Source organism: Ailuropoda melanoleuca, chromosome 1, assembly GCF_002007445.2.
Source record: "Ailuropoda melanoleuca isolate Jingjing chromosome 1, ASM200744v2, whole genome shotgun sequence".
NCBI classification, from domain to species: Eukaryota; Metazoa; Chordata; class Mammalia; order Carnivora; family Ursidae; genus Ailuropoda; species Ailuropoda melanoleuca.
In genome coordinates this window covers 176,246,578-176,263,716 of record NC_048218.1, presented here as the reverse complement: position 1 = coordinate 176,263,716, position 17,139 = coordinate 176,246,578, and the positions used below count along the sequence as shown (strand labels likewise).

General features: G+C 40.2%; 1 long non-coding RNA gene across 2 annotated transcripts in view; it reads right to left on the bottom strand.

Moving 5' to 3' along the window:
- Positions 1–10,838: 10,838 nt before the first annotated feature.
- Positions 10,839–17,139, bottom strand: part of LOC117804213 — a 15,557-nt gene continuing 9,256 nt past the window's right edge. For both annotated transcript variants that reach the window (XR_004628565.1, XR_004628564.1), the window contains exon 3: positions 10,839–11,224. This is a non-coding gene — a long non-coding RNA (uncharacterized LOC117804213). The remainder of the gene's footprint in view (positions 11,225–17,139) is intronic.

Here is a 17,139-nt window from a genome sequence, read left to right as displayed (position 1 = left end):
GGATGCAGCCTTTCCACAGCAACTTGGCAGGGAAGAAGCCAGGAAAACAAAGACCCAAGTCACTCCTTTTCCTCCTTTGACCTCCTGCGAGTGTACCCCATTGAACTAACCTGATCTGAAACCAGAGGCAAAGGGAGTTTGTTGATGCAGGTCAGCCTCCCAGGGCTGCAAGTAGGGTGGAGGAGAGGAGATCTGGAGGGGCAGACAGAAAATGTGCGGCACAACCCCTATATCCGGTTACCTACTTAACATCTTCTAACGTCTCAAGGCACCTGAAATTCAGCATACCTCAGATGAAACCATTCATGCAACCCCTCCCAAAATTTAGCCAACCTGGTTGTCTTTCATTATTACCAATCTTAGGAAATGGCACCATCACCAATGTATTTACGCAAGCCAGCAACCTGGAAATTATTCCTGGTCCCTCTCTTTCCCTGTCCATCCATACTCAGTCTATTGCCAAGTCCAGCTAATTTTATATAACCTAAATTCAGCAAAACAAAACAAAACCCATTCGCTCCTCGTACTTTGATTCTTGAGAACAAAAGCGCAAGCAAGGAAGGCAGGCCAGGCCAAGACCGTGAGATCCCTGTCTATTACAAACCCTGTTCTTTGGCCTCTCTTCAACTTCATGAGACCCCTAGATTCTTCCGATAAAGCTTCTTTTTGGTCGATTTAGTGAGAATTAGTTTCTGCTGCTTGAACAACAGCCTTAATGAATCAAGCGTTTAACTGGGAAGCTGAGAAAGTACTTACTCCTCAAACATGTCCCCACTCTTTACAACTTCCAAAATGTCTGAAACTGTTCTCTATCTTTACCTATCTTCTCCAAAGAGAGGTATTAAAAGACAATTTCGTTAATTAAAAAATGTAAAGTACAGCTATGTATAATTCAATCATGGCGTGGGCCCATATGTTAGCAATGGGCATCTCTCAGAGGAGGGATTAGAGGTGATTTGTATTTTCCTCTTTGGGTCTTTGGTCTCCATGTTTTCTACCGTAAGTACTTACTACCTTTGTAATTGAGTTTTACAAAGTAAGTAAACATTATCTTTAAAAAATAAACTAAATAAATTATAGTGTATTGATGCTGGAGTAATAGTGAAAATGCTTTCATACTGCATACCAAGGCAAATAGCAAGAAAGCAGCTATACAGAATTGTATTAAAAAACATAACTAAAGTTTGGGGTTTGGATGGGTGTTTTAGTGCTACACACGTAGTGGGTAAGGTCATTCATTCAATGTGTATCTATATATTGTCAGCTTATACAGTCTTATACTTCAAACAAGTTATTGACAGACTGTACCTTCATTATGTGTCTATGTACAGCACATAGTCTATACAGGTCTCACTGATACAAATAAATGAAGACTTTCATTCTTAAAAACTTCTAGTCTTGTGTGGAGTTACACAAAGTGTGGCCTGGAAACCCCCTGCCTCAGAGTCACCTGTGGCAGTGGTTCAATGAAAATGCCTAGGTTCCTCCCCAGGAACCAGAGAAGATGACCCAATGAAGATGAGATTTAAGCCTGGTTTTAAATGATACAAGGAGACAAGGAATTAACTGGCCAAAGAAACAAGGATCTGGCATTCTAGTTAGTATAAGACAAAAAATATTTAAGAACATAATTCTAGAGCTTCCCAATTTAGTAACTTGCAAATAATGTGTCATAATAACAGTATTACAGACTTATACTTCTGCTACCAAGACAGTACACATGCTTGAGTTAAAAGCTGAAAGCTGGCACTGTCCATGGCCTGAAAAATTAATATATTTATTAATTATCCTCCTGTTTAGACTTCAAACAGGTTAATTGTTTGACTAACAGACTGTACCTCCATTATAAGTCACATGTGACCAACAATAAGCTGGATTTTTATAGCTACCTTCAAGTTAAAAATGTCTCATATTTCATACCTGGAGCGAAGTTCAACTGACTCTATACCAACACTGCCTTTGAGTTCATAAAACATTAAGAAAACTTACATGTAAGTTGTTTTCTAAAAATTTCCAACTGAAATATTAACAAAATGATTACTTTAAAATCATAACCCCTCATGCTGCTTTTACCTTGCCTTAATTGTAGTTAACTCATTGCTCCATTCATCTGTTGATTGATCGATTCAGTTATTCACTCAAACATTCATTTACACAGAACACTGTACACATGTGTAAGAAACTGGAGAGTCAATGATAATTAAATCCTTCCCTCAAAAAAAAAGTTTGCAGATAAGTTTACAGATAAAATGAATCCGAGAGACAGTATATAATAAATGCCACAAATTGAAACATACAAAGTACTAAGAGAGCTCAGAGGTGAGAAGGCTGGCTGTCACTGGGTTTCACAGGACAGCTTTGCCACTGACAGGTCAGATAATGAGGGAGTAAAACTGACAGTCTCAGCAGTTGGATATGGGAGTGGAAAAATCAAACAGATGTTTGGAGTCTGGGTAGCAATAATGGGAGCCAAAAAGAGGAACAGCTTTTGAGAGAGGGGAAAATGAGTTCTGTTTAAGATCGAGTCTAGTATGTTGTTGGGATATCTAAGGAGACATGAGAGCAGGGAGTTGGGAAAACTAGTCTCTGGCTCTGGAGAGGTACAGGACTGAATGTCATGGGGTCAAGGATGGAGCCAAGGCTCACTGACAATTCAAATTGTGGCCCAAGTTGTGTCGTTAAGCATCTATGATCTTCAGCTTCCTCCTCTGCAAAGTGAAAATGCTGTGTTAAATCCAAGGTCCCCAAAGCATGGTACACCTCAGGATTTTAGGTGGGGCACAGAGAAAACTTATTTTACTGTTTTGTATTTATTTTCACTGTTTTCCAAAAAAAAATTATTGCACAAGAAAACCTTGATTTCACTGACATTATTTCTTTGGCTAAATGAAGAAAAAAGGTATGTTGGTTTTTAAGGAATATTACAAAATACAGGCAATAGTCTGACAAGGTGGAAATTGTGAAGACAGTCTGCAAATGCTAAGTTTGGGAAGTCAAATTTTAGGTTGTCCAGAAGGTGCTTAATACTAAATAGTCCTAAATTCTTTCTAAAATCATAGGTTTGGTGGTATTTTCATAGTTGGAAGTGAAACACTAGATAAGATCATCAAGAAAGAGTATGTGAAATGAGAAAGGAGCTCAGGGCAGAGCCTAGAGGACCCTACACTGAAGGGATGAAGAAGGGAGGTGGGACCAGGATGGGGCAGTCCTGTCTGCAGCCTCAGATGGAGATGGGGCGCTGCAAGTGGAGAAGGAGGTAGGCAAAGAGGAATGGCAAGGAGCTGCGCCTCAGTTTTTCACTCTTAGAAGTGGGATGCAGGGAGATTTTACTGTGTAGAGGGAGCAGAAGGTGGAGGAGACAGCCAGTTACTTGTACTTCATATGCCAAGGGGAAGTACTCTGATCCTATGATTCAGTAAGCTGAGAGAAAAGGAGGGTGATATTAACTGCACAGAGTAGAACAACAAACTCAATCACGCTTTGAATCAAATGTCCCACACTCTGTGTCTGCACCTACTCTTTTACATGTGGGCAATTCATTCCAACTGACATTTAACTGGTCTCTAACCAGTTCCAGACACTATTCAAGGTAGTGGGCATTTAGAAATGGAGGAGATATAGTTGCTCCCCTAAAGAACTGACAGTGTGGAAAGGAAGGCAGACATGTTTATAAATAAATTAGAATTCAGTGTGAAGGGTCCAATTATAAAAGAATGTGCAAGAAACAGCAGAAGGAGAGAAGAGAAAGCGTAGAATTCTGCTCCGACGAGAATGGGAGAAGAAAAGGGGGATAGTCAGGAAAAACTACCCAAATATAGATGACCCTAAAACACTCTAAGATTTATTTATTCAAATGATATTTATTGAATGCTTATTATGTGCCAGGCACTATTCTAGACACTGGGGGAAAACAGCAAATAAGAGTGATTTTAAAAATCCCTGCTCTTACGGAATTTCTAAGCTAGTGAGGGAAGACAAGTAACAAATCAGCAAATAAATAAATAGTATGTGAGATGGTGATTAAGTGCTATCAGGAAAAATATGATAGGGAGGATGGAAAGAGCTTAAGGTAGAGTGAGCTGTTATTTTTTAAAGAGTAGTCAGGGGAAGCCTTATAAAAACAGGATCTTTGAGCAAATTCCTGAAGGAGGAGAAGCAAGTCATGTAGATTCAGAGGAACAGTGTTCCAAGAAGAGAGAACAGCAAATGCAAAGGTTCTGAAGTGGAAGTATGCGTGGCATGTTTGGAAAAGCATGGAGCAGAGGGAGCAGGCACCACGGAGCTATAGAAAATAGGTCAGAGAGTTAACAGAGAGCCAGATCAGGTCTGAACACTTTAAGAGTAAGATGCTTTAGAAACCTCAACCAGGTTGAGTATGTCCAGGGGATATTGGGCTCTTTGAATCTGGAGTTGAGGTGAGAGGTCTGAGCTGGGCATAGATGGTCCAAGGATGGTATTTAAAGTCATGAACCTTCATGAGACCACCAAGGGAGTGAATGTAGATGGTGAACACAGGTCTGTGGACTAAGCCAAGAGCCCTCCAGTGTTTGGAGATCATGACAATGAGAAAGAACCAGGAAAGAAACAAAAAAGAAAGAGCCAGAAGGGAAAAAGGGAAGCCAAGAGAGTGCAGTGTCCTTGAAGCCCAGTGAAGAACAGTTTCAAGAAGGAAGGAGTGATCAACTATGTCAAACGAGTTAAATGCTGCTAATGGATCAAATAAAAGGAAGACTAGGAGTTGGCCATTGAATGAGCAGTGTACAAGTGCTTGTTGATCTCAACAAGCTTGCGGGGGGGACCCTCTTACTTAGGAGTTCAGGAAAGGAGAGCAGAATGGAACTGGAAAGCATAGACAAGTCTTTTGAGAGTTTTGCCCCAAAAAAGCAGCAGAGAAATGGAACAGCTGCCAGAGGGAAATGTGGAGTCAAGAGTTTTTAAAATTTAAAGGTGGTTGTTGTTTTTGTTGAATAGGGATAGCACAGCCTGTTTGTATATTAGTGGGTATGATCTAAAAGAAAGAGAAAAGTTGGTGATATAGGAACAAGAGAAGAAAATTGCAGGAGCAATGCAGAAAAAGAATGATAGGATAAAAAATGTTTGGTCATTGACACATTTAAACTAATAGAAAACCCCCAATCATTCACACGTTATTCATCAACTCAGGTTTCCTCCATGGGCACAAGTGCTTGTGTGTATGTTTTTGACATTTTTGTGTGGGTATGGTACACATGGTCTGATAATAAACTTGTTCCTTTCTGGTATCATGGTGCTGCATATACCCCTATGTGTGTTGTTCTAAAAGAGCATCATGACTTCCAGGCATTCACCCAATTACTCATTAAATGATATCTATTGAGCCTCTACTATGTGCTAGACATTGTGACAAGTGCTAAGGAAACAAATGGTGAGCAAGACAGACATAGTTATCCTTGTCTTCAATTCAGAGATCTGAAAATCAGACCAGTAAGCAAGTATATAAAATACATATAAAAACTACAATGGTAGAGGTGGGTACAGTATGTTCAGAAGGGTGTAGAAGGGGTACCTAATACAAATATTGTGAGAGAGGTCAGAGAAGTTTTCCTATATAAGTTTACACCGAAGGTGAGACTTGAAGAAATTAGTTAGACATAGGAGGAAATAGTGTTCTGACCTTTCAACAAGTGCTTCCAAGTAATTTACATAGACTTATGATTAAAAAGCCCAGGTATTTACATAAGGGTTGCTGCTTTCCAAGGCACTATCCACACATTATGTGACGTTTACAAAAATCTGGAGACGTAATCAGTCCTGTGTTATTATCACTACATTACGTGTGACCAGAGAGATTAAATAACTCCCTGTCTTAGTCTGTTTGGGCTGCTATCACAAAATATTATAAACTGGATAGCTTATAAACAACACAAACTTATTTCTCACTGGAGGCTGGGAAATCCAAGATCAAGGCACGACAGATTTGGTATCTGGTGGTTCATAAACGGTCATCGTTTCGCTGTGTCCTCACATGATGGGAGGGGCCAGGGATCTCTCTGGGGTCTCTTTTATAAGGCCACTAATCCCATTCATGAAGGCTCTACCCTCATGACCTAATCACATCCCAAAGACCCAACCTCCTAATACCATCACAGTGAGGATTAGGTTTCAACAAATGAATTCTTGCGAGGACAAAACATTCAGCCTCTAGCACTCTCTGAAGTCTTAAGACTGGTACTTATCAGAACCAGGGCCTGAATGTTACTGCCACATACTGAGCACTTACTATATGCCTGACAATATTTTAAACACTTCACATGCATTAACCTATTTAATCCTCACAAAAACCCTGTCATCCCCATTTTACAGATGAGGAGACTGAGCCACTAAGTTAAACCCTGCCCAAGTCTCCAGAGCTAATAAGTGGCAGAACCTAAATTCAAACTCACATAGTTTGCCATAACAGCACATAGTCATACCCAACAAACCATATTGTCATTTGAAGAATATCAGTTGTTACTGAGCTATAACGAAATGCATTTGTATATGTGTGGTATTTATATATACGGGTGGATCAAGGTGGGGAAAGATGCTCTTTCCTGACATCCCTGAATCACACTACTATCTCTATTAGGATGGTCAAATGGCCTCTATAAATTAAGTCTGTGTTAATTTTGTGTAATCGTTTAATTAGGAGAAATTTCCATTATTGTGGAAGGGAGGGATGTGCTTATTTCTGTGACTTGGGAATTGTCTTGAGGCTCCTCTAGTCTTCACTGCCATCCCTCACTCAGAAGCTTCCAAGAGACTGCATAGCATATACAGGGAAGAGTCGCATATCAGACACAACAAACGCAGGGATCCGACTGCTTGAGGAACACACTGGCGCTGCAACATCTAAGTGAGGTTTGTTCTTTTCAAATCAGTTTCTTGAGGAGAAATCTGATGCTACTGCTGCTCAAAACATCTTGGCAACTCTTCCACTCATACCCCATGGCATGTAGAAAATGTTCATCCTTACACAAGGAATTTGGGGAATGCTTAAAGAATTTATAGCCAATTCTATTGGTCAGGTTTTTATTTTTAACAGCTTTATCGAGATCTAATTTATATACCATAAAATTCACCCATTATACAGTTATGTCAATTTTTGATAAATCTATAGTTGCGCAATCATCACCAATACCCAGCTTTAGGGTGTTAGGATGTTTCCATCATCCCATAAAGCTCCCCAGGGCCTGTTTACTACATTTAATCCCCACTGCCCTAGGCAACCACTGACCTTATTTCTATGCCCATAAATTTTCGTTTTCTGGATACTTTTTTAAAAATAGGATCATACAGTATGTGATTCTTGTTCCTACTTCTTTCACTTAGCATTATGTTTTTGAAATTCATCCATGTTGTAGCATCTATCAGTACTTTGTTTCAATATATCATTGAATAGTATTTCATTCTTGGGTATATCACATTTTGTTTATCCATTCACTAGATGATAGACATTTAGGTTTTTAGTTTGGGGCTATTATGAATGCTATAAACATTCACATGCATGTCTCTGTGTGGATGTTTTATTTTTGTCAAATAAGCGTTTCTGAGTGTAAAATTCAATGGTTTTTAGTATAGTCACAGAGTCGTGCAACCACTGTCACTGTCTAATTGCAGAACAATTTCATCATCCCAAAAAGAAACCCCGTACACATTAGCAGTCCCTCCTAATTGGCCCTTCCTTCTATCCCCTAGAAATCACTAATCTACTTTCTAACTATGGGTTTACCTATTCTGGGCATTTTATCTAAAGGAATCATACCATGTGGAGCTTCTTGTGACTGACTTCTTTCACTTAGTGTACTATTTTCAAGATTCACCCACATCAAAGCATGTGTCAGTTGCTTCAGTCCTTTTTGGTGGCAAAAAATGCCAGATCCTATGGACACACCACACTTTATTCATACATAAACTGATGCACACATTTGGGTTGTTTCCACTTTTGGGCTATTATGAATAATGCTGCTATGAACACTTGTAAGTTTTTGCACAGACATGTGTTTTCAATTCTCAGTACTCTGGGGTATATACCTAGGAGTGGACTTGGTGGGTCACATGCAAACTCTATGTTCACCTTTTTGAGAAACGGCTAAACTGGTTTTCAAAGTGGCTGCACCATTTTACATTCCAATCAGCAATGTATGAGGGTTCCAATTTTTCTACAAGCTCACCAATACTTTTTATTGTCTATATTTTTAAAAGGGGGGCAAAGAGGGGGAGGGAGAGAGATAATTTTAAGCAGGCTCCATGCCCAGAGGGTGAGCCCGACATGGGGCTTTATCTCACAACTCTGAGATCATGACCTGAGCTGAAATCAAGAGTCAGACACTTAAACAACTGAGCCACCCAGGCACCCTATCTGTATTTTTTAAAATAGCCATTCTAGTGGGTATTGACAAGGTTTTGATCAAGGTTTTGATATTAAATTTTGGTAAAATTAAGTAAAACTAATACCACCAATAGAAACAAAAAAGAATCCTAGAGACTGATAGCAAAATAAAGAAGGAACTTTAGTGTGGCACATAATTTGACTGTTAACAATTCCCAAACAGTTGCTTCACAAGACTCTGGAGTAGCAGTAGCATTGTTACCTGAATGTGGCTTTCATGTGACTCTTGAGAAGGACAACACTAATGTCTCCCTACATCTGTCTGAGGAGGCAGGGGCTTTGGGATTCATATTTTGCAGGTACGAGGATAAATTAGTCTGACTTCTTTGGAGGGCAATTTAGTTAGCAAGTTTCAGAAGCCTTAAACTAAACAATTTCAGCTCTCAGAATTTGTCCTGAGAAAATAATCCAACAGACACACAAATTTTATGCACAAAGATGTTCATCACGGTATTATTTATAAAGACAATTATTGAAGGCTTTAAATTCTTAAATTTTAAATCTTCTTTTTTGTTCTTACCTATATTTTTCAAATCTTCTACAGTTCCTTTATGTAATTAAAACAATTCAGAAAAAATGCTACTTTAAAATCTCAACTCAGTCTTCAGGATCCAGTCCAAGGTTGCATCATTTTTTAGGCCTTCTTCAATCCTCTAATGATTCCTCCTCCCTTGACACTTCAGGTGCAAGTAGGACTGGGTCTAAGGCAAAACTAACTAAGAGAAGGATTCCTCCTAATGACAGAGACATGTCACCAAAAGTGACTTTTTAACCAGGTCTAACTGTTCAAGAAACTGAGTATACTTCTGGATATTCAAGAGTTTTTTCTGAGATTATTAACAAGAATTTCCCCCAATGTGTGGAAATTCACTTTTAACCAGCCTAAAAGGGGTTAAGCAATCTTGTGATTTTTCCTACAAGCATAATGCAGCAACATCCCTGCGTTGATCCTCCAGAATGAATGGCTGGGTTACTCTTTTTTTTTTTTTAAATTTTATTTTATTATATTATGTTAATCACCATACAGTACATCCCCAGATTCCGATGTAAAGTTTGATGCTTCATTAGTTGCGTATAACACCCAGTGCACCATGCAATACGTGCCCTCCTTACTACCCATCACCAGTCTATCCCATTCCCCCACCCCCCCCCCCCTGAAGTCTTCAGTTTGTTTCTCATAGTCCATAGTCTCTCATGTTTCATTCCCCCTTCTGATTACCCCCCTTTTCTTTATCCCTTTCTTCCCCTACCGATCATCCTAGTTCTTATGTTCCATAGATGAGAGAAATCATATGATAATTGTCTTTCTCTGCTTGACTTATTTCACTTAGCATTATCTCCTCCAGTGCCGTCCATGTTGCAGCAAATGTTGAGAATTCGTTCTTTCTGATAGCTGAGTAATATTCCATTGTATATATGGACCACAGCTTCTTAATCCAGTCATCTGTTGAAGGGCATCTCGGCTCCTTCCATGATTTGGCTATTGTGGACAATGCAGCTATGAACATTGGGGTGCATATGGCCCTTCTCTTTACTACGTCTGTATCTTTGGGGTAAACACCCAGTAGTGCAATGGCTGGGTCATAGGGTAGTTCAATTTTTAACTTTTTAAGGGACCTCCACACTGTTTTCCAGAGTGGCTGTACCAACTTGCATTCCCACCAACAATGTAGGAGGGATCCCCTTTCTCCACATCCTCTCCAACAATTGTTGTTTCTTGCCTTGTCTATCTTTGCCATTCTAACTGGCGTAAGGTGGTATCTCAGTGTGGTTTTGATTTGAATTTCCCTGATGGCTAATGATTTTGAACATTTTTTCATGTGTCTGTTAGCCATTTGTATGTCTTCATTGGAAAAGTGTCTGTTCATATCTTCTGCCCATTTTATGATTTGTTTATTTGTTTCTCGTGTATTGAGTTTGAGAAGTTCTTTGTAGATCTTGGATACCAGTCCTTTATCTGTGGTGTCCTTTGCAAATATATTCTCCCATTCCGTGGGCTGTCTCTTAGTTTTTTTGACTGTTTCCTTGGCTGTGCAGAAGCTCTTTATCCTGATAAAGTCCCATAAGTTCATTTTATCTTTTATTTCTCTTGCCTTTGGAGATGTGTCGTGAAAAAGGTTGCTCTGGCCGATGTCATAGAAGTTGTTGCCTATGTTCTCCTCTAGAATTTTGATGGATTCCTGTCTCACATTGAGGTCTTTCATCCATTTGGAGTTTATTTTTGTGTATGGTGTGAGAGAGTGGTCAAGTTTCATTCTTTTGCATGTAGCTGTCCAATTTTCCCAGCACCATTTATTGAAGAGACTGTCTTTTTTCCACCGGATGTTTTTTCCTGCTTTATCAAAGATTAGTTGCCCAAAGAGCCGAGGGTCCATTTCTGGGTTCTCTATTCTGTTCCATTGGTCCATGTGTCTGTTTTTGTGCCAGTACCATGCTGTCTTTGTGATCACAGCTTTGTAGTACAGCTCGAAATCCGGCATTGTGATGCCCCCAGCTTTGTTTTTCCTTTTACAGTTCCTTGGAGATTCGGGGCCTTGGCTGGGTTACTCTTACAACTAAGGAGAGAAAACTCTCAAGTACAGACAGTGATCCAGGGCTAAATCTCAGAAAAAAAGACTCCCTTGTAGTGAGCTAATCAAATTATAACAACCTCATAGTAATAGCTACCCAACAACAGCCTTGCAACTTTACAGAAACTGCTTATTAAACCTCAGGGCATTATAGGTACTTCATGATTTCCCTACCCAAATAAGTAGTCTCACTAACAAGTTTTAACTGGTAAGGCAGAACTTTTGTCTCATCCAGGGAGGAAATCTATGAAAAGAAATGAAATGTGAATGTGTATATACATACATATACATACTACTATAGAATTTAGCACTGTTTTATTACCTACACTAAAATGTCTAGGCAGATAGCCAAAAACCTCAAAACAAGCTTTCTTTTAGTGCAAATAAATAACAATGAATAATTTTAAAATAGTTCATTATATTGAATTATAATCAGCAATATCTAACTATGAGATTATTATGTTATATATTTTATGTACTGTTCAATCAACTGCTTTAATTATAATTTTGGTTATGTTTTCTATAATAATAAAAGAAAAAATATCACATGTCACTAGTGGATTATAACAATAGGTAGAATAATGTTAAGTAACAATATATCCTTGACTGTGAATCCATAAAGAAAATGTACATATATCATAGTCTAAGAACACTTTAGAAAATATCACATCAATATATATTTGAATGGACTTGTAATACTATGCAAATAAACTGGCAAATAAACCAAACATTCCCCTACTTGATGAAAATAGCAATACAATGTCAGCAAAAAACTATGCAACACACAGAGAGAGGGGGTTGGAGGAGAGGGAAAGAATAAGAGAGAACAGAGGGAATCTAAAAGATAAAATTTCAGGTATCAAGTCCTAGAACAAAATAATCTTAAAAATGTTCTCTTCTCCATGGGGCACCTGGGAAGCTCAGCCATTAAGTGTCTGCCTTCGGCTTAGGTCATGATCCCAGGGTCCTGGGATTGAGTCCCGCATCAGGCTTCCTGCTCTTTGGGAAGCCTGCTTCTCCCTCTCACACTCCCCTTGCTTGTGTTCCCTCCCTCGCTGTCTCTGTCAAATAAATAAATAAAATCTTAAAAAAAAAAATGAAGAAAAAAAATGTTCTCTTCTCCAGATATGCCTCATAGCTCATATTTATATTAATGTACAGTACCTGTGCAGCTATATTTTTATCTATTTTCATTGATAACTGGAATTATTAAACTTCTTTTCTTAGTGCTTAGCAAATGTGAAATGTTAGCAAATCCAACCTTGGAATGTTATGTATCATGGAAATGGCCCATTTCTGACAAATATATGTCCACAGGGCTTATATCAAATGACTATGTTTAAGAAGGACAAAAGTGTTCCAGAGGTCCTCTGACCAACAGTATAACCTCATGTGTTGTGTACCACAGGCCCTCAATCAATAAAGAGGGAGAAAGATTGGAGAATTTACTAAGCACATACACAGAAATCAAAGATTTTCCAGAAATCACGTGTTTTGTTTTGTTTTTAAATGAACAGAGACATAAAAGGGCTATCCTTTTTTAATCCCTTAGAGTCAACCAGATTCAGGATTTAACCAATCTCAGAACTTGTTCCTCTTCTGAAGTAGAGAAACAGACCTCATAATAACAACGCCACACATACAACATCATACCAGGACAGCTGATGAGTCATTGGAGGGGGCCTCCAGACTACTCGAGAAAGGCCATGCAGGTCAAACCTGACCCAGCTCTTCATGCCTTCCCTGCAACTATGTCAAGGGACTGCTCTGCCTGGCCCCGGAGGCAGGTGGGATGAAGAGCATCTGCCGCACCATCTGCTGTTTCTGCACTGAAGAACCCCCCCTCAGCCTCCCTGGGCTGCAGCAGAGTCATCCAGGAAAAGTACCCTACCCTCGGATGTGGGCATAAAGGAGCGGGTGGCTATTTAAGGTCTTCCAGTTTGACTCACTGCACCCCTAAAGGTAGAACTCTCTTTTAAGAGATTAGGTACAGGGGCGCCTTGGTGGCTCAGTTGTTAAGTGTCTGCCTTCGGTTCAGGTCATGATCCCAGCATTCTGGGATCAAGCCCCTATCCAGCTCCCTGCTCAGCAGGGAGCTTGCTTCTCCCTCTCCCACTCCCCCTGCTTGAGTTCCCTCTCTCGCTGCCTCTCTGTCAAATAAATAAATAAAATCTTAAAAAAAAAGAGAGAGAGAGATTAGGTACTAAGAGGGTTCACTTCTGATGACTGTCTGAATTAAAACCTGTTACAATTAGGGAAACTGGGGTAAGCTGCTCCTGCTGGTATAACCCAGGAGTCCATCTATCAGAGATACCAGTATTAACATAAGTGACTTGGTTCTAGCCTGAGGCTAGATTTGGGCCTGTGGGACAAAGAGACTTCTGAAGTTCTCATGGAAATAGACCGAAGTGTCTTAGGATGCGGCCTGCTTTGTTTCTACCTTTCCCTTGACTTAATGTGACTGACCCTCATAATCCTTCTCTTTGAGGACTTCTCCATGTTCCACCTTCAGCTTCTTGGCCCAGGAGTAATCTTTGAATAATCAGTTATTTCAACCATCTGTAATAGCTAATTGTAATATATGTACTAACTATTAACAGAGATAATAAAAAGACCTCAAAGACCAAGTTCCAATGAAAACAGCTTAGCCAGGGGCACCTGGGTGGCACAGCGGTTAAGCGTCTGCCTTCAGCTCAGGGCGTGATCCCGGCGTTGTGGGATCAAGCCCCACATGGGGCTCCTCTGCTATGAGCCTGCTTCTTCCTCTCCCGATCCCCCTGCTTGTGTTCCCTCTCTCGCTGGCTACCTCTGTCTCTGTCAAATAAATAAATAAAATCTTTAAAAAAAAAAAAAAAGAAAAAGAAAATAGCTTAGCCAACCTGAAGATGCACGATCCTAAAAGGTATAATAAAATCATTCCTGAAATATTTAATGTACACGTACTATTTGCTCAATACTGATGAAGATGCCAGGAATTCATCAGCGTATAAAAGATATAAAACCCCTACTAGGGAGAAAAATAAAGTAGAAAAGAAGAATAAAGATGGTGCATTGAGTGGATTGCAGTGGTCAGGGAAGATTTCACTATGGAAATGCTACATTTGAACAAAAACTGGAAAGAGATGAGTGAGTCAGGTGGCACCCAGAAGAAGAATGTTCCAGGCAGATGGGCAGCAAGTGCAAAGTCCCCAAGTTGGGACCATGCCTGGCATGTGCAAAGAGCAGCAGGGAGGCCCATGTGCCGGAATCAGAGTAAGCAAGCAAAAGAGAGGCACAGAGAATAAGACGGGGGGGAGCAGTTTATATAGGGTTTCCTAGGACCAGGGAAGGACCTGGATGGAATGGGGACTCACTGGAGCAATTTAGGCAGATAAAGGATCCTGTAAAGACCCTTTGTCTGTGACTGGTCACACACAGCACTCTCACAGTTGGCCTGATGGTACCCAAACTGAAAAGTACAGGTAAGTATTGGAGAAGAGAGAAAGAAGAAAGAGAAGTCAAGTAGGCTGAAGAATACTAGTAGGCACAGGTGGTGAGGGACGTTGTGATAAGGATCACAGGAAAGAACATGGGGTTCACATTTGTTGCCAGTGAAGGAATGACAGCCATTACTGAGATGGAGGGTATACTAACACGGGTGTTGGAGCACATTCCCATTAGAGCCAAACCCCTAACCCATCTTAATAACCCAGAGGGTTTGATAGCCCAGAAAAATTATAATTTGGGCTCATAAACAAAAAGTTAAAATATGATCAAAAGAGAGGAGTTGTTTTCACTTTATTATATCATAAGGTTACATGATCTTTGGGAAAATCCTCCTAGATGTGTCCCACCACTTGTATTATTTGTGTCCCACACTGGTGGCTGCTTTTAATTAAAACTAAGCTGCTTTACATATAAGTATATTGGTGAGATACTAAGCATCCATTTTATAATCAGCCTTTGGAATATCCCTAAACAGACAAATATGGAAAGGAAGAAGACAAAGAAATTCCAAGGTCCAGTACTGGATAAACACAGAGAGTGAAAGGTTTCTGTTCAGCAACGTCAGACCAACTGACCAATAGGCACTGGCCCCTGTCCTTGAGGTAAAGTAAAGGATCAAGGACATAAAGCCCCTGGGAGAGGTGGGGGGGGTACTGTGATGTCTTGGCGGCGGGGGAGGGGGGCTTACATTTCTCTGCTTATTTGATTCCCAAAGGAATATTCATTCATTGTGATTTTTTTTCTAAAAATGACAAGAAGGATGAAATAAAACATCCTTCCTCTCTAACCCCTCTAACTACATGAAGTCACAGTTAACAACTGGGNGGCCTGCTTTGTTTCTACCTTTCCCTTGACTTAATGTGACTGACCCTCATAATCCTTCTCTTTGAGGACTTCTCCATGTTCCACCTTCAGCTTCTTGGCCCAGGAGTAATCTTTGAATAATCAGTTATTTCAACCATCTGTAATAGCTAATTGTAATATATGTACTAACTATTAACAGAGATAATAAAAAGACCTCAAAGACCAAGTTCCAATGAAAACAGCTTAGCCAGGGGCACCTGGGTGGCACAGCGGTTAAGCGTCTGCCTTCAGCTCAGGGCGTGATCCCGGCGTTGTGGGATCAAGCCCCACATCGGGCTCCTCTGCTATGAGCCTGCTTCTTCCTCTCCCGATCCCCCTGCTTGTGTTCCCTCTCTCGCTGGCTACCTCTGTCTCTGTCAAATAAATAAATAAAATCTTTAAAAAAAAAAAAAAAGAAAAAGAAAATAGCTTAGCCAACCTGAAGATGCACGATCCTAAAAGGTATAATAAAATCATTCCTGAAATATTTAATGTACACGTACTATTTGCTCAATACTGATGAAGATGCCAGGAATTCATCAGCGTATAAAAGATATAAAACCCCTACTAGGGAGAAAAATAAAGTAGAAAAGAAGAATAAAGATGGTGCATTGAGTGGATTGCAGTGGTCAGGGAAGATTTCACTATGGAAATGCTACATTTGAACAAAAACTGGAAAGAGATGAGTGAGTCAGGTGGCACCCAGAAGAAGAATGTTCCAGGCAGATGGGCAGCAAGTGCAAAGTCCCCAAGTTGGGACCATGCCTGGCATGTGCAAAGAGCAGCAGGGAGGCCCATGTGCCGGAATCAGAGTAAGCAAGCAAAAGAGAGGCACAGAGAATAAGACGGGGGGGAGCAGTTTATATAGGGTTTCCTAGGACCAGGGAAGGACCTGGATGGAATGGGGACTCACTGGAGCAATTTAGGCAGATAAAGGATCCTGTAAAGACCCTTTGTCTGTGACTGGTCACACACAGCACTCTCACAGTTGGCCTGATGGTACCCAAACTGAAAAGTACAGGTAAGTATTGGAGAAGAGAGAAAGAAGAAAGAGAAGTCAAGTAGGCTGAAGAATACTAGTAGGCACAGGTGGTGAGGGACGTTGTGATAAGGATCACAGGAAAGAACATGGGGTTCACATTTGTTGCCAGTGAAGGAATGACAGCCATTACTGAGATGGAGGGTATACTAACACGGGTGTTGGAGCACATTCCCATTAGAGCCAAACCCCTAACCCATCTTAATAACCCAGAGGGTTTGATAGCCCAGAAAAATTATAATTTGGGCTCATAAACAAAAAGTTAAAATATGATCAAAAGAGAGGAGTTGTTTTCACTTTATTATATCATAAGGTTACATGATCTTTGGGAAAATCCTCCTAGATGTGTCCCACCACTTGTATTATTTGTGTCCCACACTGGTGGCTGCTTTTAATTAAAACTAAGCTGCTTTACATATAAGTATATTGGTGAGATACTAAGCATCCATTTTATAATCAGCCTTTGGAATATCCCTAAACAGACAAATATGGAAAGGAAGAAGACAAAGAAATTCCAAGGTCCAGTACTGGATAAACACAGAGAGTGAAAGGTTTCTGTTCAGCAACGTCAGACCAACTGACCAATAGGCACTGGCCCCTGTCCTTGAGGTAAAGTAAAGGATCAAGGACATAAAGCCCCTGGGAGAGGTGGGGGGGGTACTGTGATGTCTTGGCGGCGGGGGAGGGGGGCTTACATTTCTCTGCTTATTTGATTCCCAAAGGAATATTCATTCATTGTGATTTTTTTTCTAAAAATGACAAGAAGGATGAAATAAAACATCCTTCCTCTC